The following is a 13,479-nucleotide window of genomic DNA, read 5'->3' as shown; positions in this document are numbered from 1 at the left end:
TGTTTCTTCGAGGACCAATAGACCAAAGATCTTCTGAGGAAATGGCATGTGCCAGATGTTGACTTGCGGTCCACACGATCACCAGCATAGTCAGAGTCAGAATATCCAACAAGATCAAAAGCCGAGCCCTTGGGGTACCATAATCCAAGTGTTGGTGTGTGAGCTAGATATCGAAGAATATGCTTCACAGCCTTATGGTGTGATTCCTTCAGTGTAGCTTGAAATCGGGCACACATGCAAACACTAAGCATAATATCTGGCCTAGATGCACATAAATACAATAAAGAACTAATCATGGAGCGGTATACCTTATGATCAAAGTCAATACCATTTCCATCAGTGCACAGATGGCCATTTGTGGGCATAGGAATTTTGACGCCTTTGCAATCTTGCATGCTGAATTTCCTCAGTACATCCTTGAGGTATTTCTCCTGACATATGAATATGCCATTGCGCTATTGACGAATTTGAAGACCTAGGAAGAATTTCAATTCTCCCGTCATAGACATTTGATATTCTTCACTCATCATATAGGAAAATTCATCACTATAACATTGGTCAGTACAGCCAAAGATAATATCATCAACATATATTTGGCACAGAAACAGCTCACCATCATAAGATTTAGTGTAAAGAGTAGGGTCGAGTGAACCGGGTTTGAAGCCTTTCTTCATAAGGAATTCCTTCAAAGTATCATACCGCGCCCGAGGGGCCTGCTTGAGGCCATAGAGGGCCTTATTGAGTTTGAAGACTTGGTCAGGATTCTTTGGATCTTCAAAACCTGGGGGTTGAGCAACATATACTTCTTCCTCAAGCTTACCATTGAGGAATGCACTTTTCACATCCATTTGATATAAAGTGATATCATGATGGTTAGCATAAGCAAGTAATATGCGAATAGCCTCAAGTCTAGCTACAGGTGCAAATGTTTCATCGAACTTAATTCCTTTAACATGTGTGTAGCCTTGAGCTACAAACCGTGCCTTATTCCTCACCACAAGGCCATTTTCATCTTGCTTGTTGCGGTAGATCCACTTTGTGCCAATGATATTGTGCTTGCGAGGATCTGGACGTTTGACCAGTTCCCAGACGTTGTTGAGCTCGAATTGATGTAATTCTTCTTGCATGGTCTGAATCCACTCGGTCTCCAGAAATGCTTCATCTACCTTAGTGGGCTCTGTGATAGAGACAAAAGCATAGTGCCCACAAAAGTTAGATAAATGTGAAGCTTTTGAGCGTGTGAGAGGACCTGGTGCTTTAATGTCATCGATGATCTTTTCAACTTGCACTTCTCTTGCAACGCAGGGATGAGCTGCTTGTCGTCGAGGAATTTGCTCAGCATTTTATTCAGCACCATTTTCTTCAGGTGCATTAGCTCGACATTCTTCACGTTCTGGAATGAATTCTTCAGTAGATTCTTTGGTAGGAATGACATCCTCAGTAGACTTGAACTTGATAGTTTCCTCAGGTGTTGGTTCATCTATCACAGAAGGTAGGTGCTCTCTTTGCGAGCCATTAGTTTCATCGAACCGCACATCTACAGTTTCAACAACCTTGTGAAGAACATTGTTGAAGACTCTGTAGGTGTGCGAGTCCTTTCCATAACCAAGCATAAAACCTTCATGTGCTTTCGATGCAAATTTGGAGTTGTGATGAGGATCTCTAATCCAACATTTAGCAAAGAAGACTTTGAAATAACTCACATTGGGTTTCTTGTCAGTGAGGAGTTCATAGGCAGTCTTCTTGAAGAATTTGTGAAGATATACTCTGTTGATGATGTGGCAAGAAGTATAAATTGCATCAATCCAGAAACGACGAGGCGTTTTGTATTCATCAAGCATAGTGCGAGCCATCTCAGCAAGAGTCATGTTCTTGCGCTCCACGACGCCATTCTGCTGAGGAGTATAAGGATCAGATAACTCATGAGTAATACCAAGATCATCAAGATAGTCATCAAGACCAAAATTCTTGACCTCAGTTCCATTGTCACTTCTGATGTGCTTGATCTTCACACCAAAGTTGGTTGAAGCCCTCGAGGAAAATCGTTTGAAGACTTCCTGCACTTCATGTTTGTAAGTAACAACGTGTACCCATGTATAACGAGAGTAATCATCAACAATAACAAATCCATATTGAGATGCATCATTTGAAACTGCAGAATAATGGTTAGGACCAAAGAGATCCATGTGAAGCAATTCAAATGGTCGAGTGGTGGTCATGATAGTCTTCGCTTGATGCTTAGCCTTTGTCATCTTCCCAGCTTCACAGGCTCCGCATAAGTGATCCTTGAGGAATTTGACATTCTCAAAGCCAATGACATGCTTCTTCTTCACAAGCGTGTGCAAATTCCTCATGCCTGCATGACCAAGTCGTCGATGCCAGAGCCAGCCTTCTGAAGCTTTTGCAAGTTGACACACAGCTAGTTGCGGTCCTGTAGAGAAATCAACAATATACAGGTCTCCTCTCCTAAAGCCTTCGAAGACTTTGGAATTGTCAGCTTCCATAACCACAACACAATGATACTTGCCAAAGACAACAACCATATCAAGATCACAAAGCATTGAGACAGACATGAGGTTGTATCCTAAGGACTCGACAAGCATGACTTTGTCCATGTGTCGATCCTTTGTGATCGCAACCTTACCTAGACCCAATACCTGACTTTTGCCTTTGTCAGTGAAGATGATATGCTTCAGATGCGATGGTGATAAGGGAGCATCCATCAATAGATTCTTGTCACCAGTCATGTGATTTGTACATCCACTATCGAGGACCCACTCAGTAGCTTTGGGTTGATCATCTTGCAGATGAATTAGTGTAGCTTACGAACTCATATACTTCATCAGTGAAGAATATGACATCTATTCATCATATTAGTTTCATCAAGTAATAGTACAGATAAAGCAGTATGAGGATGTGAGAAATGAAAGTTCATTTCTTCATGATTAGCCTGTGTCCTTTCAGGCATTTTTCAGGTCTCCAGCAAATTCTTCAGACGTTCACACACGTCTGGAGACCTGACCCTTCACAAGAGATTAGTTCTTTTTCTTCACCACCCACATCTGATGGGGTGGCAAAGAGTTCATCACTCTGCGAGCTCCATACAAGAAAGGTGGCATAGAAGCCAATCCATTTTGTTTCACATAAGACGAGTTAGGGTAAGCATATGAATAAGCAAAGAAATTCGTCGAGGACTTATGAACATAATGATTAGAAGAATAATGCTCATATTCATAGCCCTTAGCTCTTCCCTGCGAAACAGAGTTGTTATCACAATGATATTCATAAGAGAACTTTGATCCTTTTGAGGAATATGATCCACGTGAGGAATTCGATCCGTATGAGGACTTGGATCCATATGAAGAATTTGGTCCATATGAAGAATTTGATCCGGGGTTCCTATTCTTCACAGGTGGTGTCATGAGGACATTCACCTGAAGACTTTCAAGGCACCTTTTGGGAACCCCAATTTTCTTCATAGGGGAACTGTTCCTACAGTTAGTGCCAACATATCTAGCAAATACTTCACCATTCTAATTTTTGAACAGTTTATAGTTGGCGTCAAATGACTCATCAGAAGAATGAGAAGATTCACATGTAAAGCCAGATAGATTAGATGGATCAACTGGAGGTCCCTTTGCAGCAACCCATGAGGTTTTGGGGTACTACTCAGGCTTCCAATATGTACCATCAGCATTGAATTTCCTCCCAAAGGCAATACCCTCTTTCCTAGGGTTCCTATTGAGGATCTGCTTTTTAAGCACATCACAGAGAGTCTGATGCCCTTTGAGGCTTTTGTACATGCCTGTCATGTACAATTCCTTCAGCCATGCATCGTCAGTGATACTAGCAATGTCCTCAGATGAGGAATTAGTGATAGCAGAGGTAGGTGAAGAATTTGTAACATTAGAAGCATTTGAACATTCAGGTGAAGAATTAGCAGATTCACGTTCAATGCATTTCAAACATGGAGGAACAAATTCTTCCTGAGAAGCGCTGATTTGTTGAGCAAGTTATGAATCGCGCTCCTTCTAAAGATCTTCATAACTCACTCTTAGCTTCTCAAGATCTTGCTTTTTCTGAAGAAATTAGTAAGAAAGCTTCTCATGATCAGATAAGAGAGTGTTATGATGACCTTGAAGGTTGTCAAACCTAGTCTAAAGTCTCTGAAGATTTTCAGTCAAGGTTTTAGTGCGATCCATTTCTTCACCCAACATATCATCACTTTTGTCTAGCATGTTTTGAACCTTTTCAAAAGCCCTTTGTTGTTTCACAACAATTTTGGCTAGTTTAGAATAGCTGGCCTTGAGGTTTTCATCAGATTCATTCTCACTTGATTCAGAGGAGGTATATTTGAGTACCTTGGCACCCTTTGCCGTGAAGCAATAGGTGGGAGCGTAGTCATCATTGTCTTCATCAGCCTTGTTGGTGAGGTCATTTTCTTCAGAGTTGAAGATAGACTTGCGGACAAATGCAGTAGCAAGAGCTAGGCTCGGCACACCAGATTCGGACTCCTCAGACACCTCCTCCTCCTCATTTTCTTCAGATTCAGCCTCAGAGTCCATTTCCTTGCCAATGAATGCCCGAGCCTTCTTGGAGCTGCTCTTCTTGTGAGCTGAAAACTTTGAGGATTTTGATGCAGAAGACTTTGAGCATTTCTTCGTTTTCTTCGCATCATCAGAACTGTAATCCTTTTATTTCTTCTTCTTTGATTCCTTTTCCCACTAAGGATAATCTTGAATGTAGTGTCCAAGTTTCTTGCATTTCTGACAAAGTCTCTTCTTGTAGTCACTGGACGAGGAATCATTGCTCCTTGAGGGTCTTCCAAAGCGACCATGTCTTGAGAACTTCTGGAATATCTTCATGAGCAGTGCTAGTTCATGTCTCAGTTCTTCAGGATCACCAAGGCTGTTGCCAGAGTCTTCATCTTCAGACTCAGAAACAGCCTTGGCCTTCAGTGCACGTGATCTGCCATAGCTCGAACCATAGAGATCTCTCTTTTCAGCAAGCTGGAACTCATGAGTATTTAGCCTCTCGAGGATATCAGCGGGATCAAGTGACTTGTAATCAGCACGTTCTTGTATCATCGATGCCAGAGTATCAAATGAGGAATCAAGCGATCTCAACAATTTCTTCACCACCTCATGGTCGGTGATGTCAGTGGCACCAAGCGCTTGAAGATCATTTGATATGTTAGTGAGGCGATCGAAGGTTTGTTGAACATTTTCATTGTCATGTCTTTTGAAGCGGTTGAAGAGATTGCGAAGAACATCAACTCGAGAGTCATGCTATGTTGAGACTCCTTCATTCACTTTGGACAGTCTATCCCAGATAAGCTTAGTAGTTTCCTAAGCACTCACTCTTCCATACTGTCCTTTGCTCAGATGGCCACATATGATATTCTTTGCTTGAGAATCGAGTTGCTTGAATCTCTTCACATCAGCAGCATTCAGAGAAGGTGTGACTGAGGGAACACAATTTTCCACAACATACCAGAGATCGTTATCAATTGCCTCAAGATGCATTTGCATCTTATTCTTCCAGTAGGGGTAGTCTGTTCCATCGAAGGTAGGATACCCAGCAGAGACCTTGATCATACCTGCGGTCGACATAACTAAAAATCCAAGTGGTTAAACCAAAATCACACAGAACAAGGGAGTACCTTGCTCTGATACCAATTGAAAGTGTGTTATATCGACTAGAGGGGGGTGAATAGGAGATTTTTATGAGTTCTTCACTGAGGAATTTGTGGGTGAGGAAATTCCTTAGCGAAGAACTACTTGCAGCGGAATAAGTACTCAGAAGTAAACATAACAGAACACAAGCATGGTCATCATGATGAAATGAAGACAAGCACAGAGTACAAAATGTGTAAACACAGGATAAAATAGGATGAAGATAAACAAACTGAAGAAATTGAACTGAGGAAATTGAGAATGTCTTCAGTCAAAGTCTTCAAACACAGATATGAACAAGTGCACAACATAGTTATGAGGAAATGAAGGAGTTGAGGAAATAGAACGAGTAGGCTTGGTGAAGACAATGATTTGGTAGACCAGTTCCAACTGTTACCTCAGTTGTACATCTGTTTGGAGCGGCTAGGTATTGAAACCTAAGGACACACAGTCCTCATTGTATTCTCCTTGAGCTAAGGTCACACAGACCTCGCCTAGTCACTCATGGTAAGTCTTCCGGTGACTTCCGAACCTTCACAAACTCGGTCACTCGGCGATCCACAATTTCCTCTTGGATGCTCTAGACCATGACGCCTAATCGTCTGGAAGAAGCACATTCTTCAAACTAACAAGCGTCGGATCCATGCAGGATCAATCTCTTCAGTGATGCTCAATCACTTTGGGTTTGTAGGTGTCGGTGTCAAAACCGGCGGATCTCGGGTAGGGGGCCCCGAACTGTGCTTCTAGGCCGGATGGTAATAGGAGACAGGGGACACTTTGTTTTACCCAGGTTCGGGCCCTCTCGATGGAGGTAATACCCTACTCCTGCTTGATTAATATTGATGATATGGGTAGTACAAGAGTAGATCTACCACGAGATCAAGGAGGCTAAACCCTAGAAGCTAGCCTATGGTATGATTGTTGTGTATGGAGTTGATCCTCTACGGACTAAAACCCTCCGGTTTATATAGACACCGGATAGGGTTAGGGTTACACAGAGTCGGTTACAAGGGTAGGATATCTTGAATATTGCATCTCCAAGCTTGCCTTCCACGCCAAGGAAAGTCCCATCTGGACACGGGACGAAGTCTTCAATCTTGTATCTTCATAGTCCAGGAGTCTGGCTGAAGGTATAGTCCGGCTACCCGAACACCCCCTAATCCAGGACTCCCTCAGTAGCCCCTGAACCAGGCTTCAATGACGACGAGTCCGGCGCGCAAATTGTCTTCGGCATTGCAAGGCGGGTTCCTCCTCCTAGTCCTTCATAGAAGATTGTAATCACCAAGAGTAGTGTCCGGCTCTGTAAAATAAGTTTCCACATATTGCCATAGAGAGAATAATATTACCACAAATCAAATCTGCTGACGTATTCTGCAGTGCACCATCACATTACAGCCAAGTCCTTTACTCAAATTGTTTTTACTTTTCCACCTCAGCATGTTTTACGAGGTGGTTTCCTTGGCACGTCTTGTCAAAGCAGAGATCGTGTACCCCCCTTTCACGAGATTCTCATCAATCCGGACGTGGGTAACCCAATCGTGCCCGTTAGCACTTTTTCTCGATTAAAGGCTAGTCCCAAACGGTAACGGGGAGGGCTCTTGGTATTCGACCTCCTATAAAGAGACCAAGGCCTTACTCCTTCTTCCAATCCCAAACGAGTTCGCCCGTCGCCTCGAGTTCCAATACCCTAGGCTTCAGATTCCGGGCGCTTCGGACCTTTGACAATGTCCGGTTCCGACCTTCAAGGCCGATGGATGCCCTCCTCCGTCATGGAGGAGGACGTGCTAAAGTTGAGAGAGGCTAAGTTCTTGACTGCCGAAATTCCGCATAGGTTGCCTGCTCAAGGGCAGGCTATTCCCAATCCCCAGCCCGGCGAGAGCGTAGTGTTCATGTCTCACCTCCTTCAGGGGTTAGGCTTCCCGATGGATCCCTTCGTGAGGGGGCTGCTGTTTTATTACGGGCTGGAATTTCATGAATTAGCCCCGGAGTCTATCCTCCACATTTTCTCATTCATCGTCGTGTGTGAAGCATTCCTCCGTGTTACTCCTCACTTTGGATCATGGCTCAAGACTTTTGGAGTGGAGCCGAAGATGATCGAGGGAAGGCACGCAGAGTGCGGAGGTGCTGTCATAAGTAAGAATGCCGATGCTCCATGGCCTGAGGGCTCTTTTCAAGAGGAGCTCGGCTTGTGGCAACGAGAGTGGTTCTATATCACCTCCCAGGAGCGCCAAGTGGGTGGCGCCTCCTGCCTTTCGTTAGGGCCCCCCACCACGGCTAGCGTCATGGGTCAACAAAGGATTAGATTGGGGGTTATCCAAAGACGTGCCCCTGTTGCAGGGCCGCATTAGGGATCTTTTAGAATGAGACCTCAACCTGGTCAAGGTGATGCAGGTCATCCTGATTCGCCGAATATTGCCCGGCAAACATCGCCCCCACTACAAGAAATATGTCAACTTGTGACCCTCACTATTGGTCTCTGAAAGGTCATAGTTTTTCATTTACGACCTTTTTGTGACCAAAACCAGAAGGTCAAAAGCTGGCGGTCGTAAACTGAAATTAGTGACCTTCTTTGTGATATGTAAAAGGTCGTTGGTTCCATGACCAAATTTTTGGTCACTAGCAACCTCCCCAGGCCACGTAGGCATCCAGCGTGGCAAGCTGATGTGGCACAAGATTCAGCCCGGTCCGATTCAGTGTCTATATGGGCCGAGCCCATTAATTCAGCCTTTTTAGTTATCATTTTTTTCATTCTGCTCTACTACATGGGCATGGCCTAATATTTCAGCCTTTTTTGTTTTCGGGTCGAGGCCTTTCTGGCTCAACGGTTCATAATTTTTTAGGAGATGGGTCCATTACTCAAATGGGTCCCGATTGTCATGTTCTAATATATGGGTCCATGTTTTCAATTCATCGGTAAATAAATAACCAATATTCAAATCAAAACAACCAGAAAGCACAGATAATACTTCAAATAACAGCCAAAATAAGTCTGTTACATCATATAACTTAGATACAATGGTAATCACAGCCACAAGCTCTACAAGTCTCTACAAGTGTAATCACAACCACAAGATCTACAAGTGCCCTTTGACGGCTTCGAGTGGCCCTTCGGTTTCTATCAGTCCCGATTTGAGGAACACACCAGGCTTCAGGGTCTTCTCCATAGTGTCGACCAAGATCTCACCCTTCATCGGCATCAGAGTGATGCACCTGAACATGGCAGGGAAAAGGATTACCTGCCAAAAGCCAAATTTATACAAGATATCACCCTTTCAGTGGCGCAGAATATCAGAGAACCGTGCTTCAACATTGTATGGCATGGAAACGTAAAATGCAATTTTTTCACAAAGGGCGTACAATCGCAAATTTACTATCCAGAAAATTAAATTAGAAAAAACGAATGAAACAGTGAAGTGCATGTCAGCCTTAGTGTTTCTACTTCCTATAAATGACTGAGACCATGGTGTTTCAACCTTTTGTAGAACACTATTCTATAACCTTATATATTGAGCATGCTACAACAGAAGCTTGAATTTATGGTTTCTATACTTCTACATTTACATCCTCACTAATATAGACCTTTTTGCTTCATACAGTACACAGCAATAGGAGCAAAATTCTAATAAATTCATTATAGGCTTGCCAAAAAATGAATAGTTACCTACACACCAGGGAACATAAACTTGACAGGTTGATATCAAGGCCTATCAACTACATCATATATATATATATATATATATGTGCATTAAAAAACAAGGCCATATGGCCGACCAATGCATCATAATTATCAGTTTTAAACACTACAAGACCAGAAAGTAGGTGTTGCTTCAAGTTTTAAAACTCAACCATTCGTCATTAATAGTAGCAATTTAATCTTACTAAAGATAGGGGCATGTACAACGGGAGAGCACACTACAGCCAGAACTTACATGCAAAGATCCTGGAATTTTATGCACAACAGCAGCATATTAGCTATATGAACGCAATACCAGAATTTTATGCAACGTGAGAGCACACTACTGCCATAACCTACACACTACTACTCAACTACTGTACGTGCATAGTACTCTGTCAGTAAGCAGCAGAGGAGATTTAAAAGGAAGGACCATGTGTGTGTGTGTGTAGAAAACACACACAAAAAACTGAATATCACTAGTCACCCTGCAGACAGCAAGTTTCAGATGTTAAGAACAGATCAACATGTTGAGCAGTTAGGGAATCATGAGAAGGAAGTGGGAGGGTGGATCACGATGGTCTCACCTTGCTGTCTGCAGGGCAATGTATGCCCCCTCCTTGCTACCAGGGCAAGGCATGCCCCCTTGGCGGCGTACTGGTAAGCCAGTTGCTGCATGCAGAAGAGAAGATCCCAAGTTGTTTGGAGTTAACAACAAAAGTACTGTATAATGTTTAGAACATGTATATTCAATATGACAAGTAGAAAAGCAGAGTTCTAGCAGAGTAGCATAAGAAGCAGAGGAATTCTGATTCTGTAACAAGAGGAAACGGAGTTGTCATGTGCAACAAGAGGAATTCTGATTTTGTAACAAGAGGTAGAATTAGCATCACTAGCTATGTTGTTGTTGTTTGCATATTACATAAGTAGTTGTTTGCCTAAGCAAATAGAGAGGTATATGCAGCAAGAACACGCAATGTGATGACAGTATGGGTTGATTTGTACACAACCAAGAAAAACTTCTTACAAATAAATTCATGGAAGCATGTCATCCTTTTAGTCCCTCACCCATATCTCCTAGTAGTATTACATAATGCCTAGTGAGTGATCTAGTAATGCACTGTCCAAGAGAGTATATATGTGTACAGATTCCTGCAGCCAGCTTCTATCAGTAACATGCATGTATATATTGAAGTAAACGTAACAGAGAGTATTTTTGGAAACATTCAAAATATATTCAATGTTGGAGCTGCATCTTACAACTCAAGGAGCCACATGAAATCCATGGAAGGACCTTACTGCGACAATTCACTTGTATAGTCCTGCCTCATGTGCATAATGTTGTTGCAAACAAAATTGTTGGTAAAGTTGCATAAATACAAGTGTCTAAGTTAGAAATCACTGGAGTGTCAGACTCATGCAACTAACAACAGGCCCATCCATTTGCAACAGGCAAGTACTCCCAAAACCCTTTGTAAATTGAGAACATCTAGGCAGTAAGCACTATGCACAAAGACAACAGGATTGAGCTATTCACATGCTCATGGCATACATAGGAGATTATTGTTGAATACAATGTCTTGCATTTACTGAGAAAAACATATACAATGCCATTTACTGAAGCTATGTGTAAACATGACTAAGCTTGATAGATACAGGGAAGAAAAAAACTGAATAAGATAGCAGTTATCGACCTAATAGCTTTGAATGGAAACCCATAGCAAGCATATATAAAAATTATCAGGGTTGGTGGGATGGATGAGCTGTTCGCAGCTCACATAGGACGATGACAAGAACCTGCAGACCGCGAAGGCAAGAAGGTCAGAGAAGGAGCCCACTAGAGCAACAATCGAATGAAGCATTACATCTAGTAGGTCTGCCCAACCTTGATGTCCAGAAATGGCGAGGACGCAACACACATCAGCCCTTTCTTGCATTCTGCAGGTTGCAGCTTCTCTGCGAAAAATTATGAATTCAAAGAAGAATATCAGTACTAGAAGAATATGAAGTGGATGCTAAGGTTTAAAATAGACTGTGTGCAGTGACCGTAAGCATCAATTGTGGAAACAGTAGCACTGGCTACTACGGCTACAGCGACGCCAAGCAATTCAACGAAGCAACAACCACCATACAGAGCTAAGGACTGACTACTATGGCTAGTAAGTGTTCGTAAATCAAAACAGATCATTCCAAACTGTTATAAGGTCATACTGGATAATAGAGATCGCAATTATTCTAACTAAACTACACAAGAGTACGTCTTCTGCAGCACAGCACAAAAGAAAATTTGTTACTCTAGAATAACAAAAAAAACTACAATCACGCATCTGAAACAAAGTAAATAAGTGTAGCTGTGCACAATCAGGCGCGCTGTAGTGTACTAAAGTCTACTCGAGCGCAGGCAATGCCACTGAATCAGCCAACGAACGAACCAGAGCACATTAACCAAACCGCCATCCCCCCGTGCACTGCAGCGAGGTCAACCGGGCGTAGCGGCATGTGAGGTGCGAAACAAAGGGGCTGAGCATGAATGATCCTTGGCCAGTTGTGAGTGCCCGCTGCCATGGAACCGTCCACCACAAATCCGGCGCCACCACAGCGGCCGGCCGCAGATCTCCGACTCGCGGCGGGGCGCCAACGCCTGGATCTCACAGATCCGCGCGTGCGGTCGCGGTGGCCACGCTCGTACGTGAGCGGACCCGGAGCTCAGCTCGCGGAGAGAACACAGGAATGCGTGTGGTTAGTTACCTTCGGGCTTGGCGGCGTCGTGGTCGGCGTTGGGGCGGTCCTGCGGGGGCAGCGGGGAGGAGAGGGGTGCGCGCTTGGGCGCGGACTAGGGCGAGGAGGCATAGGGGGAGCCCGGGGCCTCCATCTTCTACCGGCGGCGGGGGGCGGGGCGGACGGGTCAGCGGGCTTGGGCTGCACACACTCCTCCAAGTCCGGCATCCGGAGGGATCTAGGAGTGCTTGTTGTCGCTGTGAAGTGCGGGGAGAGAGAGAGGAGTTGCAGGAGAGGAGAGATGGATGTGTTGGGCGATCCGTCTGGGGTGGGAGAGAGGCGGGTGGGAGAGAAGTGGAGGCCGTCGGCGGCGAGCTGTGGCAGCGTGCAGAGGGAAGGAGGCACGGCTCGGGTGCGGCGCGAGGAAAGCTAGGGTTTGGACGAGGGGGTGAGATGGGCGAGGGGTGAGAGTGTGAGGGGGATGAGGGCTGCCGTCGGATCCAGCGGTATCCAACGGTGTTTGAGGCATGATCCACGTGAGAGGCTTATAGACCAATCAGAACACAATAAACACTTTAATGATGTTATGACCATCTAAATTAGTCGTAATTTAATAAAATTAAGTTTTTCACAAGAAAAGCATTGTCTATTTTTCGAGCAACAATGATTGTTTTTTATGAAAGAACAACCAAATATTTGTTGCTAAATGACACAACATCATTTTTAGAAATTATTAGACCACATTTTATGTCCAATTTAGCTGGAAATGAGTCAATTTTTAAAGTACAGCCGCTTGATAGATTGCTCTTTAATTTTTCTAAAAAACATTTCTAGGTATAAAAATATATATTTCATTAGAGATACTCCGAAAGTTTTGCAAGATTCGACCCCTAGATATGAACGGTCATGCTTATCGTTTTGATCGCATTTTGAAACGGGCATAGGAAATTCAAAAAAAATGTAAACCTTCGCATTGTGTCATTATATGTGACCTAGTTATCAGCAAAAATAAAAAACTTGAAATACATCAATTAGTTTGAAAAGGTGTTCTCATAAATAAGCTATCATGTATGAAGATTCGTAGCTTTTCAAGTGAGATGACCAATGTTATGGCAATATTTATGGAATAGTTTGTTTAAATGATCTCATATTGTGCAAAAAGGTGCATCTTGAAAAATGGTAAACAATGTTGTCAAAGGGAGTTTTCATTTTTTTCACCAAAAAATCATTTTCCATTATTCGAGTGCCCGAAATGTGTTTTTTGTGAAGGACCTACCATATATTTGTTGCAAATTTGGACCAAATCAATTTTATAAAACCTTAGTCCATATTTAATGTAAAATTGACAAAATGGTTGGGTGTCAAAAGTTTTGATCCACCTCTGGTGAAAAAGACAAATTTTCACTGATCCAG

The 13,479-nt window shown here is 43.2% G+C and overlaps 1 long non-coding RNA gene across 2 annotated transcripts; it reads right to left on the bottom strand.

Moving 5' to 3' along the window:
* Positions 1–8,606: 8,606 nt before the first annotated feature.
* LOC125526994 lies at positions 8,607–12,541 on the bottom strand. Of its 2 annotated transcripts, none has more exons than XR_007291936.1 (4): positions 12,097–12,541; positions 11,234–11,304; positions 9,936–11,145; positions 8,607–9,836 (listed from the first exon to the last, which is right to left on the bottom strand). It is a non-coding gene; the product is annotated as an uncharacterized LOC125526994 (long non-coding RNA). The 2 variants fall into 2 exon arrangements; XR_007291935.1 differs by having other exon boundaries at positions 8,607–8,911; positions 12,097–12,539.
* Between the last annotated feature and the right edge of the window lie 938 nt (positions 12,542–13,479).

Source organism: Triticum urartu, unplaced genomic scaffold, assembly GCF_003073215.2.
Source record: "Triticum urartu cultivar G1812 unplaced genomic scaffold, Tu2.1 TuUngrouped_contig_25, whole genome shotgun sequence".
NCBI lineage: Eukaryota > Viridiplantae > Streptophyta > Magnoliopsida > Poales > Poaceae > Triticum > Triticum urartu.
The sequence above is the reverse complement of the archived record's forward strand: the minus strand, read 5'-3'. Positions and strand labels throughout refer to the sequence as shown.